At 40.1% G+C, this 24,431-nt stretch overlaps 1 protein-coding gene across 6 annotated transcripts in view; it reads right to left on the minus strand.

Annotated features, from left to right (window-relative positions):
* The window catches only part of EDAR (ectodysplasin A receptor), a 133,140-nt gene that overhangs the window by 55,604 nt on the left and 53,105 nt on the right, over positions 1-24,431 (minus strand). For 2 of the 6 annotated variants that reach the window (XM_069094038.1, XM_069094037.1), the window contains exon 2: positions 14,135-14,281. The exons of the other annotated variants lie outside the window; for them this stretch is intronic. The gene's annotated coding sequence lies outside the window, so the exon portion shown is untranslated. The remainder of the gene's footprint in view (positions 1-14,134; positions 14,282-24,431) is intronic. 6 annotated transcript variants of the gene reach the window in all.

Below are 24,431 nucleotides of genomic sequence, written 5' to 3' on the forward strand. Positions count from 1 at the left end.
TTTAACAAGGAAGGGAATGTCACAACTTAATTGTCTCTGCAACTGCATTTGGATGAATCAGGAATTGCTTTCTGATTCTTGCTAATCAGATGGTGCAATGTCAATTCCTTGCCCTCACCCCTATTTTTTTGTTGTTGCTTTTGGTTACTGAGATGGTTAAGAAAGGTAAGGACAATGGCTACCCAGCGACCAGCCTATAGAATCCAAACAGCAATTGATCCTGGATCCAGAGTCCACTGGATGGCAGCAAATTAGCACATAAATTAAAATATTTGTACTGGCTTATGAAATGAGGTTTGTTGTGTGAATGCATTTCAAGCAGGTCAGTTTTGCTTTAAAGCAAAACCAAAACATATGTATAATAAACAGTTACTGTAAGACACATCACTAGGATACTGAACCATGTTCATCAAATATAAGGCATTAATTTGACAGCAGAGATATGTCTTTAAGTCGACAATTTGAAGAGATAAACCATTTATTGGCACTAGGATCAAGAGGTTCTAAATTAGCTACAAAGCCGAGAGAGCATTGAAGCAAGGCTTTCAAAATTCTTATTTTTAGCCCTGGAGGAGTCTTAGAGAGTTTGATGCTCATCTGAAGGATTACAGAAGTGCTGTAGCAATTTAGAAGGCTTCCATCATGGGTGGCAGGGGTCAAAGGACATTCTACAGGGTGAAGGTGTGTAGTCTGAAGCCCAAGAGAGCTGTCAATCATCCTGTGTTTTGTAATGAACATCTGCATGCCAAACCCAGGCAAGGGTTAAAGACCTTGTTACTAGAAACACAAGGGGGTACTTAGCTCTCACTCTCACCCTCTTGAATCTTTTCCCATCCTCCCACCCATCTCAGTTCTCTTCTTCAGCCTATTGACTCTCTTTGAAGTCTATAGGAGCTCTTAACAGGAAAGAGATTCAGTGGGAGGAGAGGAAGCCAAGTCTGGCCCAGAGCCAATGCCTAGAGCTTGACTGTTCTAAGGTAGGCAAGCCCTCCCATATCCCTAGAGAGAAAAATCAGTTGGCTACAGATTAAATAGCCTAGATATATTCTATATGTAGTATCTATTTTGAAAAATTCATCATCTCATTGTTTACAAGATTTTATAAGATTATTTATAATCGTTTTTAAGATTATTTATAAGATTTGTAATATGATAAAATGTGTGATAAGGCAAAAAAAACCTCCTCATATTACATTGTTCTGTGTGATATATGACATGTCCTGTACAGGAGGAAGGGAAATAGGTGGGATTGCTTTTGGAAAACCTGTAGTCCTTTCTAATGACAAAGGCCCATCTTTTTTAAAAAATCAATGTTTTTTCCAGTGATCCAAAATGACTTTAAGGCACAGAATACACTACAGCCTTTGAGGAATTAAAGCTGCGAAGGGAAATGAAGAAGGACATCATGGGAGCTGACTGGTTATCACTACTGACAAATTGGGCTGGAATAGTGGCCCAGAGGATACCCTCAGAGAGTTAGTGGGTCATGCAGCAAGAGCAAAGAGAAACTAAGGGAAAGTTCATGGAGCTCATTAGCATACACACGGTGTTAAGTGATCCAAAGCAGGGATTCTTGACCTAGGGTCAGGGAACTTTTTTTAAAAAAATGGATATATTTCAATATATTTAGTTTCTTTTGTAATTCTATGTAATTTTATTTTGTACATTTAAAAGCATTATTCTGAGAATAGGTCCATATGTTTCATTAGACAGCCAAAGGAATCCATGTCACAAAAAAGGTTAAGGACCCCCAAATTCCAAAGGAAGGCTTCTAGCACATCGGGGTGGACCTCCTACGAACATATCTAAGGTGATGAACATCACTTAAGCTTAAAGACTGGAGCAGGAGTTTTGGGCTACAAGGTGGAAAGATATCCTTAGGTTCTAACGAGGTTGTTATGGGAGGCCATGGACAAGAGTTGCACAGGGTAGGAAGGTATGGATGTCTTACGATCTGCACCAAGGGCATCAATGAAATTCCAAAGCCGCCTTAGTGCCATGGTGTGGCCTGCATAAATAAACCTGACCATTTATAGCTAGGCACATCCAAGTTCCATGGCCTTAGGAAGTTATTAAATCAGAGTTCTCAAAGTTTCCTTTTCATTGTTTGGTATATTCTGCTTTTTTCAAACAGAGGAAACCCAATATTTGCATTATAATAAACTACCTTTCAAAGTGTGTCAATATTTCAATTATTTTCCCCATTTAGACTATGAGCTCATTGAAGTTAGGGATTGTCTTTCTTTGTATTCCCAGGGTTCAGCACAGTGACAGATAACCTAGTAGAAGCTTAATAATTGACTATCTCCCAGGAGTTCTTAAAGATTGCTCAAATTTAGGCAATCTGGTCATCTGAGGAAGGTTTGCCAATGACACTTTCCATTTACGAATACTTCTGTCTATGGGTTTGCTCTTCATGCTATGGAGACCCAGAGATATTCCCTTTGTTAGCTGTCTAAGCCTGCTTCTGACAATAGAGTGATAGAACACTTAATGACTACAGCCGCCTCTGCTTCTACCACCTACAGCAATTTGGAAAGCACCAGAGTACCCTTTTCTTTTCCCCTCCAGGACAAACTGCTTTCCCTTGAATTGGTCCCTTTGAACGGCTTACTGGGACCTACATAAATAACACTTTTAGCTCAGCAGGTGGTTGCCATGGAAACTTTACACGCTAGTTACCAGTGACATAGGAATTAAATGTACAATATCTCTCTAGTGTGGGACTAGAGAATAACATCAATGAGGAAGTGAAATGATGAGTCTGGCCAAAGTCACATCTGGTGAATTTAATCGTTTTAACCTCTGTTATGCTTAAACACACAACAGCAACCACCCTATATAACAGATTATTGGAGTACGTATTGAAATAGTTTATTGACAGTTACAAATGATTAAATGCCATCATTCAAGAAAGATATGTAATTTCATCTCAGTTTTCAGAACTGCTTGTGTGGAAACCCTAGGTGACACAGTGTCTAGACCTAGACCAGGAGAAAGACCTGAGTTCAAATCTACCTGCAGATACATACTACCTAAGTGACCCTGGTCAAGTCACTTAACTGCTGTGTCCCTCAGTTCCTTCAACTGTAAAGTGGGAATAATAATATCATCTGCCTCCCAGGATTGTTGTAAGGTTCAAATGAGATATTTATGTTTTTTTGGGGGGGTTTGTTTTTTTCATTTTTCAAATGCTTTATTAACTTCTGATTTACATCAATATTATCTACTATGTTAATGTTTTGCATTAGCTACACATGTACAACCTATATTGAACTGCTTATCTTCCCACTAAGGGTGGGTGACAAGAGAGGAAGGGAATGAATCTGGAATTCAAAGTTTTAAAATATATATATACCCCCTTAGACTTTTTCAGTAGGGCATGGTGGATCTCTATGCCCCAGTGCCTGTATATCTTCTTTCCCAATTACATGTAAGAAAGTATTAATAATAGTACATATATAGGTATATATAATTTTAAATATTTGATTCAAAATTTTTGAATTCCAGATTCATTCCCTTCCTCCCTTGTCCCTCACCCTTACTGGGAAGATAAGCAGTTCAGTATAGGTTGTACATGTGTAGCTAATGCAAAACATTAACATAGTAGATAATATTGTAAAAGACTGACTATATTTCCCTCCCTCCTATCCCACCTCCCACTTGTTCTATTCTCTACTTTGATCCCCTCCCTTTTCAAAAGTGGGTGCTTCCAACTTCCCTCCCCCACAGCCTGCCTGCCCTCCCTTCCATCATCCCCCCTCTCATCCACTTACCCCCTACTCTCCTGTAGGGTGAGATACCCTATTTAGTGTGTATTTCATTCCCTCCCCAAGCCAAATTCAATGAGAATAAGGTTGACCCATTCCCTTTTGCCTTCCTATTTTTCCCTTCCATTGTAATCATTTTCCCTTGCCTCTTCTATATGAGATAGTTTACCCCATTCTGTCTCTCCCTTTCTCCTCTCATTATATTACTCTCTCACCTCTTAATTTCATCTTTTAAGTATCATCCCTTCCTATTAAATTAGTCCTGTGCCCTCTATCTATGTATACCTGTAAACATATATACACACACTCACATATGTATTCATAAGCCCATATACCCTCCTATATAGATTATATATATATATATTTCTATTCCCTTCAACTATTTTCATACTGAGAAAAGTTTCATCAGTTACAATTATCCTTTTTCCATGTAGGAATGTTAATAGTTTGATAAGTTCCTTATGATTTCATTTCCCTGTTTACCTTCTCATGCTTCTCTTGTTTCTTGTATCTAAATGTCAAATTTTCTATTCAACTCTGGTTTTTTCATTAAGAATGCTTGAAAGTCCTCTATTCCACTGAATGACCATATTTTCCCCTGAAACATGATACCCAGTTTTGCTGGGTATATGAGAATTTCTTTGAGGATGATTTCTAGGTTCTTTCTTTGATCATGGTAGTCCTATAATTTTTAAATTATCTCTCCTGGATCTATTTTCCAGGTCAGTGGTTTTTCCAATGAGATATTTCACATTGCCTTCTATTCTTTCATTTGTTTGGATCTGTTTAACAGCATCTTGATTTCTCATAAAGTGATTAGCTTCCATTTGCTCCAAACTAATTCTGAAGGAATGATTCTCCTCAGTGAGCTTTTGAGATTCTTTTTCCATCTGGCAAATTTGGCTTTTTAAGGCATTCTTCTCCTCATTGCCTTTTTGAGCCTCTTTTGCCATTTGAGTTAGTCTATTTTTTAAGGTGTTATTTTCCTCAGTCAGGCTGTTGACTCTCATTTCATAATTTTCTTGCATCGTTCTCATTTCTCTTCCCAATTTTTCCTCCACTTCTCTTATCTGCTTCTTAAGGTCCTCTATTGCCTGTAACCAGCTTGTATTTTTCTTTGAAGCTTTTGGTACAGGAGTTCTGATTTCACTGTCTTCCACCTGTTCCATGCTTTGATCCTTTTTGTCCCCAAAATAGGAGGGTATTGTTGGATTCTTCTGCTTGCTTTGCTTCCTTTGCCTGGTCATGTTGCCACTCAATTACTTGACTTTTGGGCTTTTTGCCACAGTAGGACTCTGCCATCAGACAGGGGAGCTTTTGTCCCAAATGCTAGGGTTTTCTCAGCTGTTGGAGGTATTAGTTGGGTGTCCTCTCTGAAGCCTCCACATGCTCTGGCAAGCTGGTCACAAACTCCAAGACCTCCACCCTGGACCACAATCCAGATCCAAGCAGGTTAAAGCAAGAGTGATTACCCCTCAGCCTGGTTGCTTGGTCCCCCTACACTCTGCAGGTCAGGAGCTAAAGGTGCCATGTAGCAGCAGCGGTGCTGCAGCCCTCAGCAGCTTCTTGCCCTGGGGGCAAAAACCAAGGCACTCCCAACTACTGGGTCCCAAAATCCACACTGCACTGACCTCTCACTTTGTCCTCAGTGTCTATGTGTTGATAATTCTGGACCACCACAGCTGCTGCTGATCTGGAGTCCCTCCAGCCCAGGCAGGTCAGGCCCAACTTGGGGCTAAAACCTGGGCGTGGAGCTGGGCTTGGCTCCCATAGCGCTGGGCTGGCCGATTCCTGCCGGCCTGCTGGGCTGTCCCCAGCGGGAGGTTCGCTTCTCTGTGTCATTTTGTGGGTTCTGTAGGTCCAAAGTTTGTTCAGAGTCCCCTTTTACATGGATTGGAACTGGTGAGAGCCAGAGCCCCATGGAAGTCCTGTTTCTACTCCCAAATGAGATATTTGTAAAGTGCTTAGTGCAATATTTAACACATAGTAGATGCTATATAAATGCTAGCAATTATTATTATTTCCTCAACCAGTGCAACTTATAACCCAGTGAGTCTTAGAGGTCAAGTGACTCGTCAAGTCTTATACTGCTGGCTAGTTTCAGAGATGGAATCTGAACCAAGATGACAGACTTGTTGTTTAGTCATTTTCAATTGTGTCTGACTCTTTGTGATACCCTTTGGGTTTTTTTTGGGGGGGGCAAAGATACTAGAGTAGCTTGCCAATTCCTTCCGCTCTTTTTACAGATGAGGAAACTGAGGCAAACAGGGTTAAGTGACTTGTCCAGGATCATACAGCTAGTAAGTGTGTGAGGCCAGATTTGAATTCGGGTCTTCTTGACTCCAGGCCTGGTGGTCTAAACACTTAGCTGCCCAATAAATAACAGGAATAATAATAGCTATAATTTATATAACATTTACATTTATGAATATAATCTCATTTGATCCTTATGACAACCCTGGAAGGTAAATGCTTTTATAATTACCCCATTTTTCTAGAAGAGGAAACTGAGGTTGACATGGGTTAAGTGAGTTGTCTAGGGTCACACAGCTAGTTTGAGGTCAGATTTGCACTTGGGTCTTTCTGATTCCAAACCCAGTGCTCCATTCTAACTGCCTGATTCTCTAGACAGGGGATGGAGAATCTGTGGCCTTAAGGTCACATGCAGAGGTGCACGTGAGGATCTAGGGGGCCACATATGGCCTTGAGGCCACAGTTTCCCACTCCTCTCTAGACCCAGATATCTATTCATTACACCAGCCTTCTCTTACAAATGATTCCCACCGAGCTTATGTTCATGAATAAAATTGGACCAAAGATCTAGAAAGTGGCAAGCAATCTAAATTTTCCTCAGTGAAATATTTGACTCTTGGTTCCTAACAGCAAGTCAGCACACTAGCTGGCTGAGAAGTAATTTCTAACAGGCACTGAAGAACAAGTGTAAGCAACACGAGGAAGAACAGAGCGCACGCATTTGCCTTTTTCTCATCACTGGCAAAGGCATCTTGCTATCTTAAAACACCACTGGTGTTAAAGCCAGGGAGGAAAAGGGGCACCTTCCCATGGGCATTCTCTCATCTGCAAGATGAAGGAGGTAGACCAGATGCCCACTGAGGGCCTTTGCAACTCGACCTAGAATTCCACTATAATTGAACGATGATTCTGGAGAAAATCAGAAGGAAAACAAGATCGTGTGTGTGTGTGTGTGTGCGTGCGCGTGTGTGTGTGGGCCAGGGGGATGCTAAGTATGTTTGTTGCAGGCAGACATTGTCTTCTTTTGGGGACATGGAGCAAAAAGAAGAGAAAGTCTAGGGGGGAGAAGTTGGAAGGGCGTGCACTTGGTGCATGTGGACATAATTCTGCCCCACTTAATGTAGGTTAAATGGTCTTCTGAAGGTTCCCTGCTGCCTTCCTTTTCTGACTGTAGAGAGGGTGAAGGCTATTGGGGGTGGTTTAATATTGCAGAAAGGATCCTGGACTGAGACTTGGGTAAGCCTTTGCTCGTGGTTTGGCTCTGATACTCACCAACTTAGGTGAATTTGGGTGTTCTAGTAGTCTTAGTTTCTTTATCTATAAAATGGGGATAATAATACCAGTACAGGGTTGTTGTGAGGAGAGCAATCTGTAAACCTTAAAGTGCTCTATCAACAGGAATTATTACTGAATAAAGCATCATCAGTGGTAGGCGGCTGAGATTCAAGAGTCTTTTCTCTCCTCTTTTATTTCTCTTCTTTGTCTCTGTCTCTATCTCTCTGTTACATAAATTCACATACATGCACACATTCAACAAGTCAGTTCTGTTAGTTATAAGATATATTGAAATCACAAGGCACAAGAGTGGTTGTCTCGGCTGCCACACAAAGTCAGAATTCCCACCCCAAGTGAGTTTGGGGGTGTTTTTTATTCCAAAGACTGAAGAGTGCCTCTTCTCTCCACCCCCCCCCCCCCATTCAAATTGAATACTCCCAAACCTTTTAGATTGGAGTGGGCTGGATTTTTCCATTTGTTTGTTTGTTCACAAGTATTAAATTTCTCCCCTCCCTAATCTCAGGATTAAGCCAATCCCTCCCTCACCTCCTCAGCTGGGACTGACAGGGAAATAACCCAGCCCCAGCTGGTGTTTGATCATGCAGGTGACTGGGATGTTCCAGTGGTTATAAATAACCATTTACTGTCCCCCCTCTTTGGAGAGGCCTTTTGAGAAAATTCGAGTCCTAGCATGAAGCAAGTAAACTCATAAATTTGGATCTTTCCTGTCAAATGCAGGGCCTTGTTCTACCGGTTTGAAAGAGAATTTGTTTTTCAGTGCTTTCTTTTCAAGTAATGCAAAGGCCTTGGGGGGAGGAAGCAAGATGAGCTAAAGCTGTTGCTGAATTAACATGGGCACCAGATATGTGTCCACCTCCACAGCTCCAACAGGATGCCTCTTGTCAACCAACCAGGCTGAAAACAAAGAAGGGGGTTTGCAGCCCACAAAGCTAGGGCATTTGGGAATTAGCAGGGTTGGGATGGAAACCTCTTCTTAGGGGTTTGATTCATTCCTTTCAATATAATTCGTTTATACATTTATATAATATAGATTATATTGTAATGCCACTTCATTCACATCACACTCCATGCCTTTCTTTTGAGGCATTCATGGGGCTGATGTCACAAGTGAACTTCTACATGCAAATACTTTCTCAGGAGATTGAAAGCTGTGGCGTCACCACAGGTGAGGGCAGGTAGAAACTAGTCAGAGACGAGCCTTGAATTTCACCGCTAGCTGGGGAAAAGTTTGGGTAGAAGGTAGAATAAATTTCTAAATGAAGAATCGAGGTCTCTTGAGGAAGGCTTCTGGAGCAGAGTGCATTTAGCATGATGCCTGGTACATAGTAGGCACTTAATAAATGTTTACTGACTGAGTAGAAACACTAAATATTTGACGTTTCTGTTGGTCTGTGTCAAACAAAAACAAAGTCTCTAGCTTAACTCTAAATCTATGATCCTAACTTTCCCCTGAATCTTCGTGTCTTCTCTATAGTTTGGTAGAAAGAACACTGAATGAAGACAATTTTAACCATTAACCAGTTGAGTGACTTTTGGACAAAATATTTGCCTGTTTCAGTTTCCTCACCTGTAAATTTTAGAAAAAAATTTGCATAGCATCTCTTATTTTAATGGCTTAGGGAAACTTCAGTGAACAAACTCTCTCTATCAGTGTAGACGGGTACCTCTTCTGAGACACACAAGGGTATGGTCAGGGTAAATGAGAATGTACACAGAAGTCTGCAAACCTTCAAGTGCTATACTAATGTCAGCTCTTATTATTGCCTGGAGAGCTCTAAGGTTGTGACTTACCTAGGATCACCCAACCAGCATGTGTCAGAGGCAGCACTTGAACCCAGATCTTTGTGACCGCAGCACTGACTAACCATTATGCTTTGATGCATAATAACAAGATTATAATAACAGCCCATTCCTTCCTTATCTTCCAGCAATAAATGGAGATGAAATGTCAAAAGTCCTGGATGCTAGGAGGTCAGAGCACTGAGTAAAAGCAGGTTATTAATGTCATTCAGTAGCCTGTGCATGTGATTTCTGCGAAATCCTGTGCTTTTGTTTTGAAGGAGTAGTGTTTCCTTTTTGAAGATGGGATTCATACAGAGTCTTTTGGTCCTTGCCTCCTTTAGCTATGGAAAGTGTCTAAACTCCGGACCTGAAGATAGAGCTTGTCCTTCAAAGAGCAGATTTAGTTCTCTGGTTAGCTCTATGCTGGGAAGCATTCCCAAGTCCTTTGAAGTGAGCGTGACTGCCAACTTATCACTGCAGGTTCTTAGATTTGATTTCTGTTGGTAGAAAATAGTCCTGGGTTTCAGGAGTATTCTATTAAAGGAGGCTGGTGATTTTGAAAAAAGAAAAAGAAAAATGGCTCTCTGGGCATCTGCTTTTGTTAGTAAGCTTTTTTGAACCAATGGATTTCCTGGAGCAGGGGAGGCAGGAAATGCAGGGATGGTCAACAATTTCTTAGAATGAAAGCTAATCACAATAGGTGATATTCTATAGCAACTTAAGTTTTGCAAAGTGATTTACATTAATCAAAGATGGGAAACCTGAGGTCTCAAGGCCATAGGATCCCCACCCCTACCATATGTTATCTCATCTGATCCCCATAACACCACTGAGTTATGTATTAACATTATTTGTCCCTAATTTTGTAGATGAAGAAATGGGACAAGAAGTTAAGTGACTTGCTCAGGGTCACATAGCTAGTAACGGCAAGATTCAAATTCATTTTTTCATCAGTCTAAGTACATTACTTTATCCACTATTTCAATGTGATGGCAACATATTAGCACATAAAATAAATCTTTTTCTGTCTCTCTCCTTCTCTGATGCCTAGAGTTGAGCCTTGGAATTCTTCTAATCCAGTTCCCTCATTCTATATATGAAAACACTGAGGCCAGAAAGGTGAAGAAATTTGCCCAAGGTCACACAGGTATAAGTGGTTTGAACCCAGGTCCTGCCATACTAAACTTTATGCTTTGATGACTGTGTTTGTACCCTTGCTGCCTGGTAGTTCTGTACTTCCAGGTGACTTGGTGATTCTGGACTTGTCCCAGAGATCCAGGAAGAAGCAAACAGTTGCTCTATGGTGAGACTAGAGGGGAGAGTTGGTTTAGGTTTTGGGAAAAGCTGGGGGGTGGGGGGGACTTTTTTCCCCTTTCCCTCCCCTCCTCAAAGGGCTGACTTCCAGCACTAACTCTCCTTCTTGTGGCTTTTCCAATGTTCTCCAGTCCTAAAAGATGGCTCTTATTTATTCTGTGGCCTGTAGGGAGACTGCCTATGAATCAAAGGGTGTAGTATTTAAAGACGCCTTTTATGAGGTGTTTCATTATGAATCTCACATTCACCAGCAGTCAGAATGCCATCGATTCCCATGCCAAGCCCCACAAAGCAATGCCAAAGTGTTTGGAGCCTGAGGATGCCAGAGTGAAAATAATAAGACACCCCCTGCCCCAAACCCGCTAATTAGGGCAAAATATTAAAATCTTAAAAATGGAGAATGTCTCTGTGACCTTAAGAAATTTCTGAAATGAACCCAGGATGCCTCGTTTGAACTGCCCCAAAAATTTTTGACCATGAGCAATATCAGACTGAAAATTTGGGAATGACTTGAGAGTAAATAGACAGCCATTACAAAAAATTCAATCAATTAAAAAGTATTTATTACATGCCTATTATATACTACGTACTGGAATACAAAGCAAAAACAATAAACCAGTTCCTGCCCTCATGGAGCTTACATTCTGTTGAGGAAATATGTACACATAAAAAGAAGTATAAATTATACATACGTTGTATGTACACATTGTATACATGCAAATAATACGTAGATTAAGTTTCAAGGAGCAGGAAAGGTCTCCCATAAGGAAGTGGAACTTGAACTGAGCTTCAGTTTGAAGGAAGCTGGGGATTCTAAAAGAAGGAGATGAAACATTGCAGTGTCATGGATTTCTGATAGCTCTGGATGAGCAGCAAATAGTTCCAACCCAGATGAGATTTCTGGCTAGCACTCAATTGATTTCTTGTAGGAGTAACTTGCAAACCTTTTCCCCTGTCTCCTTTAAATCAACCACCAGGCATTTATAAAGTGCCTGCAATGGACCAGGTATTGTGCTAGGTGCTTGGGATACAGGAACAAAAGTGACACAGCCCTGCCTCAAGGAGCGCCCATTCTAGTTGGAACACTTGACTGACCTGACCTTCCCTGGAAATTCTTCAACTCCATTAGAAGTTTCATGTCTTCTGAATGTATGCCAGTGTGTACAGTCTTATTTATTCACTCAAACAAAATTTATTTATTTATTATATATTATTATATTATATAGCAACAATAATAACAGATCTATAAAGCACTTCAAGGTCTACAAATGGATATTAACACCCCCCCCCCACGCACTCATACTCACTCATATACTTATCTTAGCCTTATAATGACCCTGTGAGATAGGTAAGGGCAGCTAGGTGGCACAGTGAATAGAGCACTGGCCTTGGAGTCAGGAGGACCTGAGTTCAAATGTGACCTCAGACACTTCACACTTAACTAGCAGTGTGACCTTGGCTGAGTTACTTAACCCTGATTGCCCCCTCCAAAAAGCAGAAAACAAAAACAAGAACAAAAACCCCAGCTCTGTGAGATAGGTACTATTATTTGCCCCACTTTATATATGAAGAAACTGCTACTTTTGGAACTTAAATGACTTTTCCAGGGTCAAAAACCTAGTAAGTGTCTATGTGTCTCGAACCCAGGTCTTTCCAACTCTAGGTTCAGCAGCCTTCCTAATCTCGTGAACCAACAAAAATAACTAAGAAATGATTCCTGTCCTCATGGAGCTTTAAATTTTAGAGAGAAGAAGTCTCTCTGTCTCCGTCTGTCTCTGTCTGTCTGTCTCTCACTGTCTCTGTCTCTGTTTCTCTCACACACACATTTAAAAGAATAGAACTTGGGAAGTCAGGAGACCTGAGTTCAAATATGGCCTCAGACATTGAACACTTACTAGCTGTGTGGCCTTGGGCAAGTCACTTAAACCCAATTGACCTGCCCTCCCTTCCGAAAATAGCAAAAAAAAAAAAAAAAGAAAAGAAAAGAAAGGATAGAACTTGATAAGAATTAAAGAGAGCCACAAAGTAATGATCATAGGAATTTGGTTTGCCCCCTTTTCCCATAGAACTTGAACCCCTGAGGAAATAACTTCTTTCCCTTTTTTCTCAGGCATCCCTTTGCCTCTTGGCAAAGCTTCCCAGCACTTTCCTTGAGGGGAGGCTTCACTGGACCTCAAAGGTTGGATTGGATTACAACAGGTAGAGATGAGGGAGGAGTGCTGTCATCATTTTCAAAGTTCTTAAGTTTTTTAAGATATTCCTTTCATCAAACACTTGTCTAAAGAGGGAGATATTCTCCAAACTTGGGTATTTGATGAGTTTAAAAAGCATATTTTAAAGACACGTGATTTATCTAAATTACAGTGTAATTTAAGTTGCGAGTTCATGCTGCTGGCGATATATAGTCTTTAAAAGACTCAGAAGAGAAGAAGACCAAAGCTTTTCATTGTGAGTGCCAGAGTGAGGCTGGCAAAAGATCTTTCAGCAAAGGTTATCACAGGGACTAGGAGCTCATTGACTCAGCAAAGGCTTTTAATGCAGCCTTAACTTTAAACAAACTCCAAGGGATCTGCCCAAATTAGGGAAACAAATAGTGCCTTCAGTTTATAGTAACAGCAGCGGTGACTTGGGCACAGCAAAGCAGGCAGTCCTGTACTGATGCATCCTGGTGAGGAGAGAGGTTGTCCAGTGTTCCCAGCTCCTGTTAGCCTGAGACTTCTGATCCCACCTTGTCAATCTGGTGGCTGTCCCTTACACACTTGCCTTTCTCCTACTGCATTATGGCTTACAAGTGACTGGTTCTGACTTACACTTTCCCCACTTTAGATTTAAACTTTTCTAGGAAAAGGGACTATACCAGATTTCACATTACCTAGCACAAAGTAGACATACACAATGGCATCATTAGCTGAATTCTAAATAGAGACAATGTAGTATAATAGTTAGACAGAAGGACTGGGAGTCAGGAATCAGATCCTATCTTTAATATAAAGCCATGGCTTTATATTTATTTTTAAGCCATAAAGTGTGGCCATGGACAAGTCATTTAGTCTTCCAATGCCTGAAATAAACTTCCAAAATTATAAGTTGAGGTAGAGGGAGTTTGAATTCTAATGCTGGAAGTTCTGTACACCAGTGAAATCACAAACCCACACTCATTCAAAATCACTTAGCATATATATTAGAAAAAATTTTCAAGTACCTATATTTTTCTAAGACCTGTATGGAAAGTATAACTTGAACAGAGATTTGCAGGGAGAAGAGTATGACTGGGAAAAAGGGAAAGGGGAAGAGTTATTTCCTCAAGGGTGCTTGGAGTTGGCAAGTCATATGGGAAAAAGCAAAATTCCTAGAGGGATTAGGGAAAATGAAACAAAATGTAATTGAGAAGAAATGACTTCAGTATTAGGTCAATGTTGATTGTGCTCTAGAAGGAGAAGGCAAGCTTCTGAGAAGAAGAGGAAGGGAACAGATATTTACTAAGTGCCTACGGTGTGCCAGACATTCTGCTAAGGGCTTCGCAGATATCTTATTGGAGCCTTAAAACAACCCTGAGCAATAGGTGCTATTACTATATCCATTTTGCATATAAAGAAATTGAAGCATACAGAGTTTAAGTGACTTGCCCAAGGTCACACAGCTAGTACGTGTCTGAGGCCATATTTGAACTCAAGTCTTCCTAATGCCAGCCTTAGTACTCTATCCATTGTGTCACTTACCTACAGTGTGATTGAAGGAAATGACAATTCACATAGAAAGAGTGAGGAATAATCAACGGAGAACGTCTGTACTCCGTCGGCGTTCTTCTTATGTGAAGAAGATGAGATGGAGGCTCCATGCATGCTGGGTGGACTTCTTGCCGCAAACTTTAGGGAGGATACAGATGAAAGTCACACAGCATGGGCACACATGAGTGGTTCATGGGATAGTAAAACAAAAAATGAAGAGAACCTTGAAGGCCATCTACTCCAACTGAACATTTTACAGACAGGGAAACTGAGGCTCTGAGAAGTTACTGGCTATTCACATAGCTAGAACCCAGGTCCAAAGCCCTATCCACAATGCCATGCTTCCTCCAACAGGTTGTGTTATGCATCATTGGAGGGAATACTAGTATGAATGAAATCACAGATTCATTGGAATATTAGGGCATTTCTTGGCTCTGAGAAAGGGAGTGTTAAGACCAAAAATACATCAGAAGAAGACTATGCTTCCTCAGGCACAGAGAATAGATCAGAGGAGGGGTTTTTCACCTGAGATTCATCCCCCTCCTCTCCAAGGCATCAGTGGAGAGACAGAAATCTGTAAACTTAGATGGGGAAAAAATTACATCTTTATTTCTCACCAACCTTTAACTGAAATCTAACATTTCCTTCAACAATTTAAAAACATTATTCTGAGAAAAGTTCCATAAGTTTTCCCAGGCTGCTAAAGGGGCCCATGACACAAAAAAAGGTTAAGAATTCCTGGATTAGTGGGAGAAGGGGGTGGAAAGCAAGAAGCCCACAGGAAGCTGAAAATCCCTATGCAGAATGGACAAAAGAAGATGGAAAATATGAATGGTCCTGCTGACAGACTGGATGTGAGAGCAAAGGAAAGAATTATCAAAGATGACAAGATTATGGAGCAGAAAGGAGTGCATGTTCAATGAACACTGATGATGATGATGATGATGAAGATGATGATTTCTGAAAGTCAGAAGTGGGGTGGGGAGAGAGGAGTTCAGCTGGGTTAAGTATTCTTACTCCAGTTCTCTGCATTGTTATTTGAAGAATTAATCCTTAAGGCACAATGAAATCATAGCCAATTGTGAGGAATGTGAAATGATTCACAGTTATAAGGACACAAGATCTCCCTCTCTTTCTGGCAATCCCCCATAACTGTACTAAAAAATCTCTTGAATGAAATCCAGACTTAAGGTGCAGTCAAAGTTTAAAATTAACTTGTTTAAATCATCTGCCAGTCTGTTTCACTCTCTCTGTTTCTCTATCTTTTCCCTCTTCCTATTTCTTTGCCTTTTCCCCTCACTCTCTGTTTTCTGCTCTTTCTCTACCCCTTTCTATTCAGTTTAAAAGCCCAACTGATTTCAGGACCCACAGGACTGGGCAGTTACCAAGGGCTACCTTCTGTTATTGTGACACAACATAGACATTTCTCAGGAGACTCATCGATGTACATGCATATGAACATACATACATATTATATTTACATATACCATTAAATTTTGATCTCCTCAAGGGCAGTAATTTCTTTTTGTCTTTCCTTGTATCCTCAGCATTTAGCATATAGTAGGCACTTAATGAGTGCTTCTTGACTGACGATCATAAATACTACAGACAGACAGTGTGGTGTAGAGAGCTAGTCTCAGAGCCAGGAAAATCGGGGTTCAAATCCTTCCTCTAACATGTTAGCTGTGTGAGCACATCTCAGAGTGCTAGGGAACTCTCTTAAGACTATATTTCAGAGAAGGTATCATTCCACCTTGTTGAAAGGAGTTTCCTCACCTTGAAATTCCCAGTACCAAAAAATTCACAGGTCCAGTCTCTATGCCCCTATGCATACATAATATAGGATCATAGCATCTTGGAGTAGATAATCAGAAGTCATCTGACAAATATGAGGAAACTGAGGCCCCAAGAGATTTAATGCCTTGCCCAATATCGAACAAGTAATAAAATACATGTTTCAGCATTTAATATATACTAGATATATTAAACATGAAGTCAATCTCCTGAGATCAGATACTTAATCTTTATCATGAAATACTAAGGACTTTGTAAAAAAGTGAACTTTCTTGTTAAAGAGTTGATGCAAAATACTCCCTTGTGAATTATTCTCCTGGAATGCTCACTCTTCTCCTAAATAGAGCTCTTAACCAAACTCCTTTTAGGCATTACCCACTTCCTCTAATTTTTTATTGAATACTCACAAATCATTTTAGAAATTCTGACACTCTTGTTGATACCCATACAATATTATCTATTATCCTGGAATTCCCCCCCCCCAACAACTATGACATTTTCATAGTTCAGCCCATCTGTAAGTCCTTTCTTTGTCAGTAGATATTTATGGCCCTAGCGTCTGATCCTTCAATTCATTCATTCCTGTCCAATCTAAATTGCATTGTGCTAATATGATTCTCCCACTGCAATCTGGACATCAACACCAAAGTGCATCAAATCATGGTTAACATATGCTCACCATGCTTTCTATCCATCATGATTACCTTCTCCCACTTGGCTATCACTAAAAACTGTTCCCTGGGCCATACACACAGTCCTAGGACAGTAGGAAGTTCAACTGAGCAGACTTGTACAGACTTCACACACGTGGTGTTGACATAATACCTAATTAAAAATGTAATTTCATTATTATATAAATGTAAAGTTTTATAGTTATGAGGTTTAGACTTGTGATGGATAGATCTGCCATGGATATATTCTTTGACCTTTGAACTTCTGAATAACCATACTTGTAACTACCTCATAGAGTTTGTAAGACTCCATTGAGATCTGTGTTGGTAGATGATTTCCTCCATATCACTGTTCTCTTGCTATAACAGGATAGGATGATACTAGAGTAATCTAATAGCACTAAAGCAAGGAAAATACATCAAACAGTCAGACTATGAGAGGTGAAAAGAACTTTATAGATCATCTAATTTCACTCAATTATTCTTTGGACACAGTAAGCACTTAATAGATGCTTTTTAATACATTCATTCATTCATCCATTTACTCATTCATTCACTCATTTACTCATTCATTCAATCCCATAACATTATAAATGACACCCACAGAGGTAAATGGCTTGCCCCAAATTATAAATCTAGTAAGAAAAGAGTAATAAAAAAGTAGTTTACATAGATACTACATATCATTTGATCTTCACAACAACTCAGTGAGGTAAGATCTACAGATTAAATCAGGGTGGGGAACCTGTGACTTCGAGGCCAATGTGGCCCTCCAGGTCCTCAAGCGGGGCCCTTTGACTAAATACAAACTTCACAGAACAAATGCCCTTAAAATAAAAAATTTGTTCTATAAAACATGGACTCAGTCAAAAAGCTGCATTCAAGGACCTAGACTCAAAGACCCAAAGACCACATGAGGCCTTGGGGATGCAGGTTCTCCCCACCCCTGGGTTAAATGATGCACATGGAAATACAGGTAGTAAAAGTTGGAGGCAGGATTCAAACCCAAGGCAGTTTTCTACACTATGCTGGTGCTCCTATTTGGTTTTATTCTTGTCATCAACAAAAGATTAACCAGGTTAACCCATTACTTAAAGTAATGCTTTAGAATAATTGAATTTGATTTATCTAATTTGACATCATTGAGGAGTCATATTATCTGTCTACATGGTACACAGGTTTCTATTGTATTCAGATGTGGATTGAAATGTGTGTTATTTTATAAAACTGGAATTATATCTGGTTCGTGTTGCAAAAACAGATGAATTTTTAATAATCAATGTAATTTCAACAATTTAACATTGTGTTTATACTGTGTGTAAGATATTATACTATGAGGGATAAAAACAAGAAGAGATAACAGTTTCTGTCTCATGGAATTTACACCATCCAGGAGGAGAGACATTATAATAACAAAAGTAAAGATAATACAACATGTTTAGGGTAGACATAAGTAAAGTTCAATGAGAGGTACAAAGAAGGAGAAAGAAATTGCTGTCAGCTGGGGGGATCAGGCAATCTCTGTGATGGTGATGTCTGTTTTTACAAACTGCTTTCAAAACCATAAGGTTACACAGGATTCAGGTACATACTTCAGTTATATGCTATGGGACATTCTCTTTTGCTGGTAGGAGACTTGATAGGTTGTGGAGGCACAACTTAATTTTATTTCAACTAGTCTTTGAACTCAACCTGCATTTTTTGAAAAAAAAAAATAGCCCCCAATTTTATTTTCCTGCTGAATTAAATTTCATGCAACTTGGTAAACATAATTTTTTGAGCAAAAGACATTGGAAATTTAAGTTCTTGCAAGACATTTCTGAAATAACAGTATATATTTTGTCTGTGTGAAACATCAATTTATATATTACTAAAAAAATGTCATCTCTTCACGGAAGAGAACATAGCTTTCCGTTTTTGAAATTCTTCAGGTGTCGAGAAAATGGAATTTTGTTGTGTTGTCGTTGTTGTTGCCTCCTCATGGGAAAAGCATAGAGATAATGAGATAAATTGAAGTCCAGCACTCACTTGTCATGTAATGATAGCTCCATCGTGAGGAGGGCCTGAGTCTGTTAGGGAACTCCTGCTTAAAATCAGCCAGAGCCCTGAGGAGGTAAGGGATCAGAGGGGGGCATCCAGAAACAAGTACAGCTTACATCTACACACTGTCTCCATTATGTGTGTGCGTATGCACGTATGTATATGTAAAACAATTCACAAGGCACGTGGTGCCTATTCCCTCACTTTACCCTCACAAAATAGATAGTACAGGTATTATTATCCACATCTTATAGATAGGGAAACTGAGGCTTAGAGAAATTAAAAGTCTATATTCATACAAATAATAAAGATTAGGACTAGGATTTCAGCCATAGTTATCACTCTTAAAATGTGTTCTTTCGTTACTCCGCTCTCCTTTCCCTTCCTTTTCCTTCTTTTGCCTTCCTCCCTTCTCTCATTGGGCATGCTCCTTTTATTCCTTATTATTCAATAGATAATTTGTCAGAGAATAACTATGCTCACTAGGTCTGGCTCTAATAATCTATGACTTTGTCGGCATGGATGTTATAAGAGATACACTAATGTTAAAGATGAAGCCCTTGCCTTCCAGAAGCTTATAATCTAGCTGGGGAGACAATATGTAAATACATAATTATAGTATAGTAAGTACCACACGAATGAGACAGAAAATAAATGCTATATAATTTCAGACGGGGGTGGCTAGGTGGCGCAGTGAATAGAGCATCGGCCCTGGAGTCAGGAGGACCTGGGTTCCGATCCGGCCTCAGACACAACACAAAAACTAGCCGTGTGATCTTGGGCAAGTCACTTAACCCCAATTGCCCTCCAAAAAGCAAAAAAAAAAAAAAAAGAACTTCAGAGGAGGAAGGACTGATTGGAATGAACATGGAGAGGGTATCATTTGAGCCAGGCCTTGAAAGATAATGACAATTGCTCCTCAGATTGTGGTTGGGAAGGAGAGCATTTTAGATAGAGGAAGAAACATACGCAAAAACTTAGAGGAAGGAAGATGAGAGCCAAGATGGAGCACAGTGAGTGCTATGTCAATGTTAGCTGTCGTGTCCAGGATGACACGTGGGCCAAATGATGCTTAGAACAAGTGTGTTCAGAGTCTTGCGGCTCCGCCATAGAAGGGCTGTGTTTATCTCAGACTCAAAATGTACTGGGATTGGGGAGGCGGGGAAGAGTTCCATTTTCTTAATTTTTTTTATTGTTATATTGTGACCAGTGATAGAACTTACTTCTACTTCAGCCTCAGCGCCCAGACCTATGGACTCTGCTGGAACACGCATCTCTGTGGACTATAACTTTAGATGATCAAGTTAAAACTCTGAGTTATATTTGGAAAGAATGTTCCCCACAAGAGCACATCTAAAGTGATAAGAACTTTACTGCTCTCTTCTTCATTCCACCACCTACCCAGCAGTCTATTGCCGAGCACCTGGTCTTGCTCATTTGGCAAATCATTTAGGATTGCCTTGCCTTGATAATTCTCCATAGGCCAAAACTCTTTCTTCTTTACCCTCTCCAACCATTGCTTTAGATATTTATCTCTCTGAGCTAGTTGACAAACTAAAGTAACAAACACTTAAGGCCTCATTTCTAAAATATACAGAGAATTGAGTCAAATCTATAAGAATACAAGTCATTCCCCAATTGATAAATGGTCAAAGGATATGAATAGACAGTTCTCAGAGGAAGAAATTAGAGATATCTATAAGCATATGAAAAATTGCTCTAAATCACTATGAGAAATGTAAATCAAAACAACTCTGAGGTATCATATCTCACCGGTCAGATTGGCTAAGATGACAAAACAGGAAAATGATAAATGCTGGAGAGGATGTGGAAAAATTGGAACACTTATATATTGCTGGTGGAATTGTGAACTGATCCAACTATTCTGGAGAGCAATCTGGAACTCTGCCCAAAAGGCTATAAGTAATTTCATATCCTTTGACCCAGCAATACCACTTCTAGGGTTGTATCCCAAAGAGATCACAGAAGCAGGAGGAAGACCTGTATATTTAAAAATATTTATAGCAGCTCTTTTTGTGGTGTCAAAGAAATGGAAATTAAGGGGATGCCCATCAACTGGGGAATGGCTGAACAAGTTGTGGTATATGAATGTAATGGAATAGTATTGCGCCATAAGAAACGAAGAGCAGATGGACTTCATATCTACCTGGAGAGGCTTATACAAACTGATGCTGAGTGAGAAGAGCAGAACCAGGAGAAATTTGTACACAATTACAGATACAACGTACATGTGATGACCAGCTTTGATAGACAGGAGTCTTCTCAGAAATGCAGGGCTAAAAGTAAACTCCAAGGGACTCATGATGGAGAGAGATGTCTACATTCAGAGAAAGAACCAGAAAGAACAGAGTTTGAAAACAGATTGAAGCAAATTACCTGTTCTCTTTCTCTCTCTCTTTTTTTTTTGCTTTTTGGAGGGCAATTGGGGTTAAGTAACTTGCCCAAGGTTACACAGCTAGTTTTTTTGTGTCAGTGTTAAGTGTCTGAGGCTGGAACCAAACTCGGGTCCTCCTGATTCTGGGGCTGGTGCTTTACTCAATGTGCCACCTAGCTGCCCCCTATTTCTCTTTCTTGTTTGGTTTGGTTTCCTCTTTCTCATTGTTCATTCCATCCGTTACAATCCTTCTTTTCAACCTAACTAATGTCCAATGTGAAAGTATCTGCAGATCCTATATCTGATTGTATGCTGCCATGGGGCGGGGGGAGGGCAGGGAGGGGGAGAAAATTTGAAACTCAAAAGAACCAGGAACTGAATCTTGTAAACTCAAAGTAAACAAACAAATTAATAAAGAAAAAAAATAAAGTAACAAACACTTGTGAATCATCCTTCCTTTAGGTAGTCACATTCTAGGGATAATGAATTATTTAATCCAAAGGAATAAATCTCTAATAGCAGACAACAGGGAAGGAGAGGAATCTTGGGAATCTGGGGGTTTCTTTTTGGTATTCTTCAAATCAAACTATGTAGGTGACTACTATCTCTATTATAAAGTCAAATGGATACTTGAATGTTTTGCAGAAGAGAGAGCAAGAAAATTGGGTTAGACTTCCTTGTGGCAATGCCAGACAGTTTTGGGTGGTGTAGTTACCTTATTGGTTTTCTTGGTGTGTCAGTATTTGTACTCCCTGTGTTGTGGGTGTGCTTAGGAAAGTTCTTTGCTTTGAACTATGCTATGAGCTGCCTGAAGTCTTGGGTACAGAAAGCATGAAAGGGTTTTGGTGACAACAATGAACATTTATTAAATGCCTGCTACTTGCTAGGTACTGTGCTGGGCATTAAGGATACAAGAATGAAAATGAAAGTCAAATACCTCAAATACCTTTCATTCTGTTGGGGATTAGAATAATGACCCTGCATCAAAAGAGCCATTACAACTTGGCAATATTTTCTTAACATTCTTGACCATATATTCTGAGCCCTTCCCTTTTCTCTCAGGTGGACTTTTGTCATAGTTCATGGGACCATGGTAATCAGAGGTCAGTGGACCCTGTAGTACATAGTAGGTGCCCCACAAAGTCTTTGGCTGATGATTGAAACTTCTCACTATGGACAGTTCCTTCTTCCTAGCAGCCAACTAATGGCTCCCTGAAGAGTTTAGGCTTTTTTGGGTTTTTCTTTGCCTTTAAGTATGTGGAATAGAAACAGATTGGTGATGGCCACCATGGTGGTGGCTTACTGCATGATGTAAGTTGGAGATCTTTCATTTGTAGGTAGCAGTAGTACCTTTTACATTAACACTGCCATAGGAAAAGCTGATAATACTTCAAAAAGACAATCCACAGGTTTCTGCTTCCTCTGATTAACTCCTGGGCTTCATTTTCTAACGACATTTCTTTGGACAAAAGACTAAATAGCCTAAACCAAAGGGCTTGGGGGAGGGAACAGTTGGACAAGTAGGGCAGTTATATAAAGTTCCTACTGGCGATGCTGCTTGGGATTTCTTCACATGAAATATCACGTGAAGAATCTCTTCCTTAGCCCCTGTCCTAGTTCTCTGGGCTTCCTGCCATTCTAATTTACACCCACACACCTGAATAACTTTCGGCTGCCTTCACATGGAGAAACTTTTACCGCCTCCAATCATGTATAAAACCCAATTGGTCTTTAGCACTAGAAGTTGGAAAATAACAATTTAATTGATGTCTGTCCCCAGTTTTTCACCAGAATTAATGGGAGGGGTTAGGGTTGAAAGAAGCATCCTGATCAGATACTTTTGCTAATATAACTGAGCTATTCCAAAGGGCACAGGATATTTGTTTTTCTTTTGGATTCTCTAATTGGGGCAGATGTTGCACAGCCCCATCTGTATTAAGCCAAATATTATGTCTTTGTAACGTTTTTGATCTTTATTAATTATAGCTCAGGAAAGCTGACAAAGGCAACCTGTCTCTTTAATATAAACAAGATTAATTGCACGGTTCCTGCATAAAATGAACCACCAGCAGTTCAACAACAACAAAAAAAATGTTTGTCTTTAAGCAGCTCTTGGATAAAAAAAAATTTTAAAACTGTTACAGGAAGTGTTGGCGCTGCCAAATTACCGTGCCTGGGGGCCTCACCCTCATTATCAGACTAAAATAATGCACACACCCCTGCACTTTCATCCTCTTCCAGGCCAAGGAAAAGAAAGGCAGAATTTAAAAAAAGAGAGAGAGGGGGGAAAAAAAGAGAAAGACTTTACACAAAGAAGTGTCTCTGAAGTCTGGAATGCACGCTGGCTGTTTGAAGACAAGATTTATACCTGACACCTTTCCTTAAGCTCATTGTTGAGACTCGTCTGTTTTCAAATCAACCGCAGACTGACTGCTTTGGGTACCTCATCTTATAACGACCCCATAATCTAAGATAAATACACCAGGGATTGCTATCACTTTCATTAATAACCATGAAATAGTCAGTAGGTAAAAATAATTAAATAAAGAAATGAAAAACCCCAAGTTAAAGCATTTAGTTGGGGGATGGGTGGGTGGGAGTGGTCCCTGAGGGGTGGATGCCAGGAATTTAGAATCATGGGATGAGGAAAGTGGGGTCTGGAATTGAAGATTAAAAGGAGGTTGGGTGCACCTTATAGTCAGATCTTAGGAGACAAGGGTCTGGAGAACAAATATATGTGGTGGGAGGGGGTTGTATATCAAGTCCGCCCTTATCCCTAGGAAATCTACACAGGAAGTAGGGGAGGGGGGGAAAGTCCACATCTCTCACCATACTCTCTGATGAAGACCCAGTCCCCAGGTTCTTGCCTTTCCCACTTGGTTTCTGGAGTCCAATTACCAGACAAGTTAACCTGAGTTGGAATCTCCGAGAACCAATAATTTGTTACCTATAAGATTTAAATGTCTGGAAGTAACGGTTCTGAATGCGAGGTAGAGGCTGAGGTAGGGAGGATTTTGGTCTTGAAGCCAATCAGAGAAGAGTCTTATTTGGGGGCTCTGGAGACAGCTTGGTATAGTGGAAAGGGAAAGATTTGGAATTAATTTTAAATCCTAGCTCTGGTATTTATTTCTTATTTAACATTTGAGCAAATCACTATTAACCCATTAACCTTTGTGGGCCTGAGTTTCCTTATCTATAAAAAATGAGGGGGTTGGGGTGGCCAGGTGATTCAGTGAATAGAGCACTGGCCCTGGAGTCAGGAGGACCTGAGTTCAAATCCAGCCTCAGGCACTTAATGCTAGCTGTATGACCTTGGGCAAGTCACTTAACCCAAACTGTCCTGCCCTCTCCCCTCCAAAAAGCCAAAAAGAAATGAGGGAATTGAACT

The sequence above is a fragment of the Petaurus breviceps genome, unplaced genomic scaffold (genome assembly GCF_028583685.1).
Source record: "Petaurus breviceps papuanus isolate PSGF00001 unplaced genomic scaffold, PetGlider_PUasm1.0 214, whole genome shotgun sequence".
Taxonomy (NCBI): domain Eukaryota; kingdom Metazoa; phylum Chordata; class Mammalia; order Diprotodontia; family Petauridae; genus Petaurus; species Petaurus breviceps.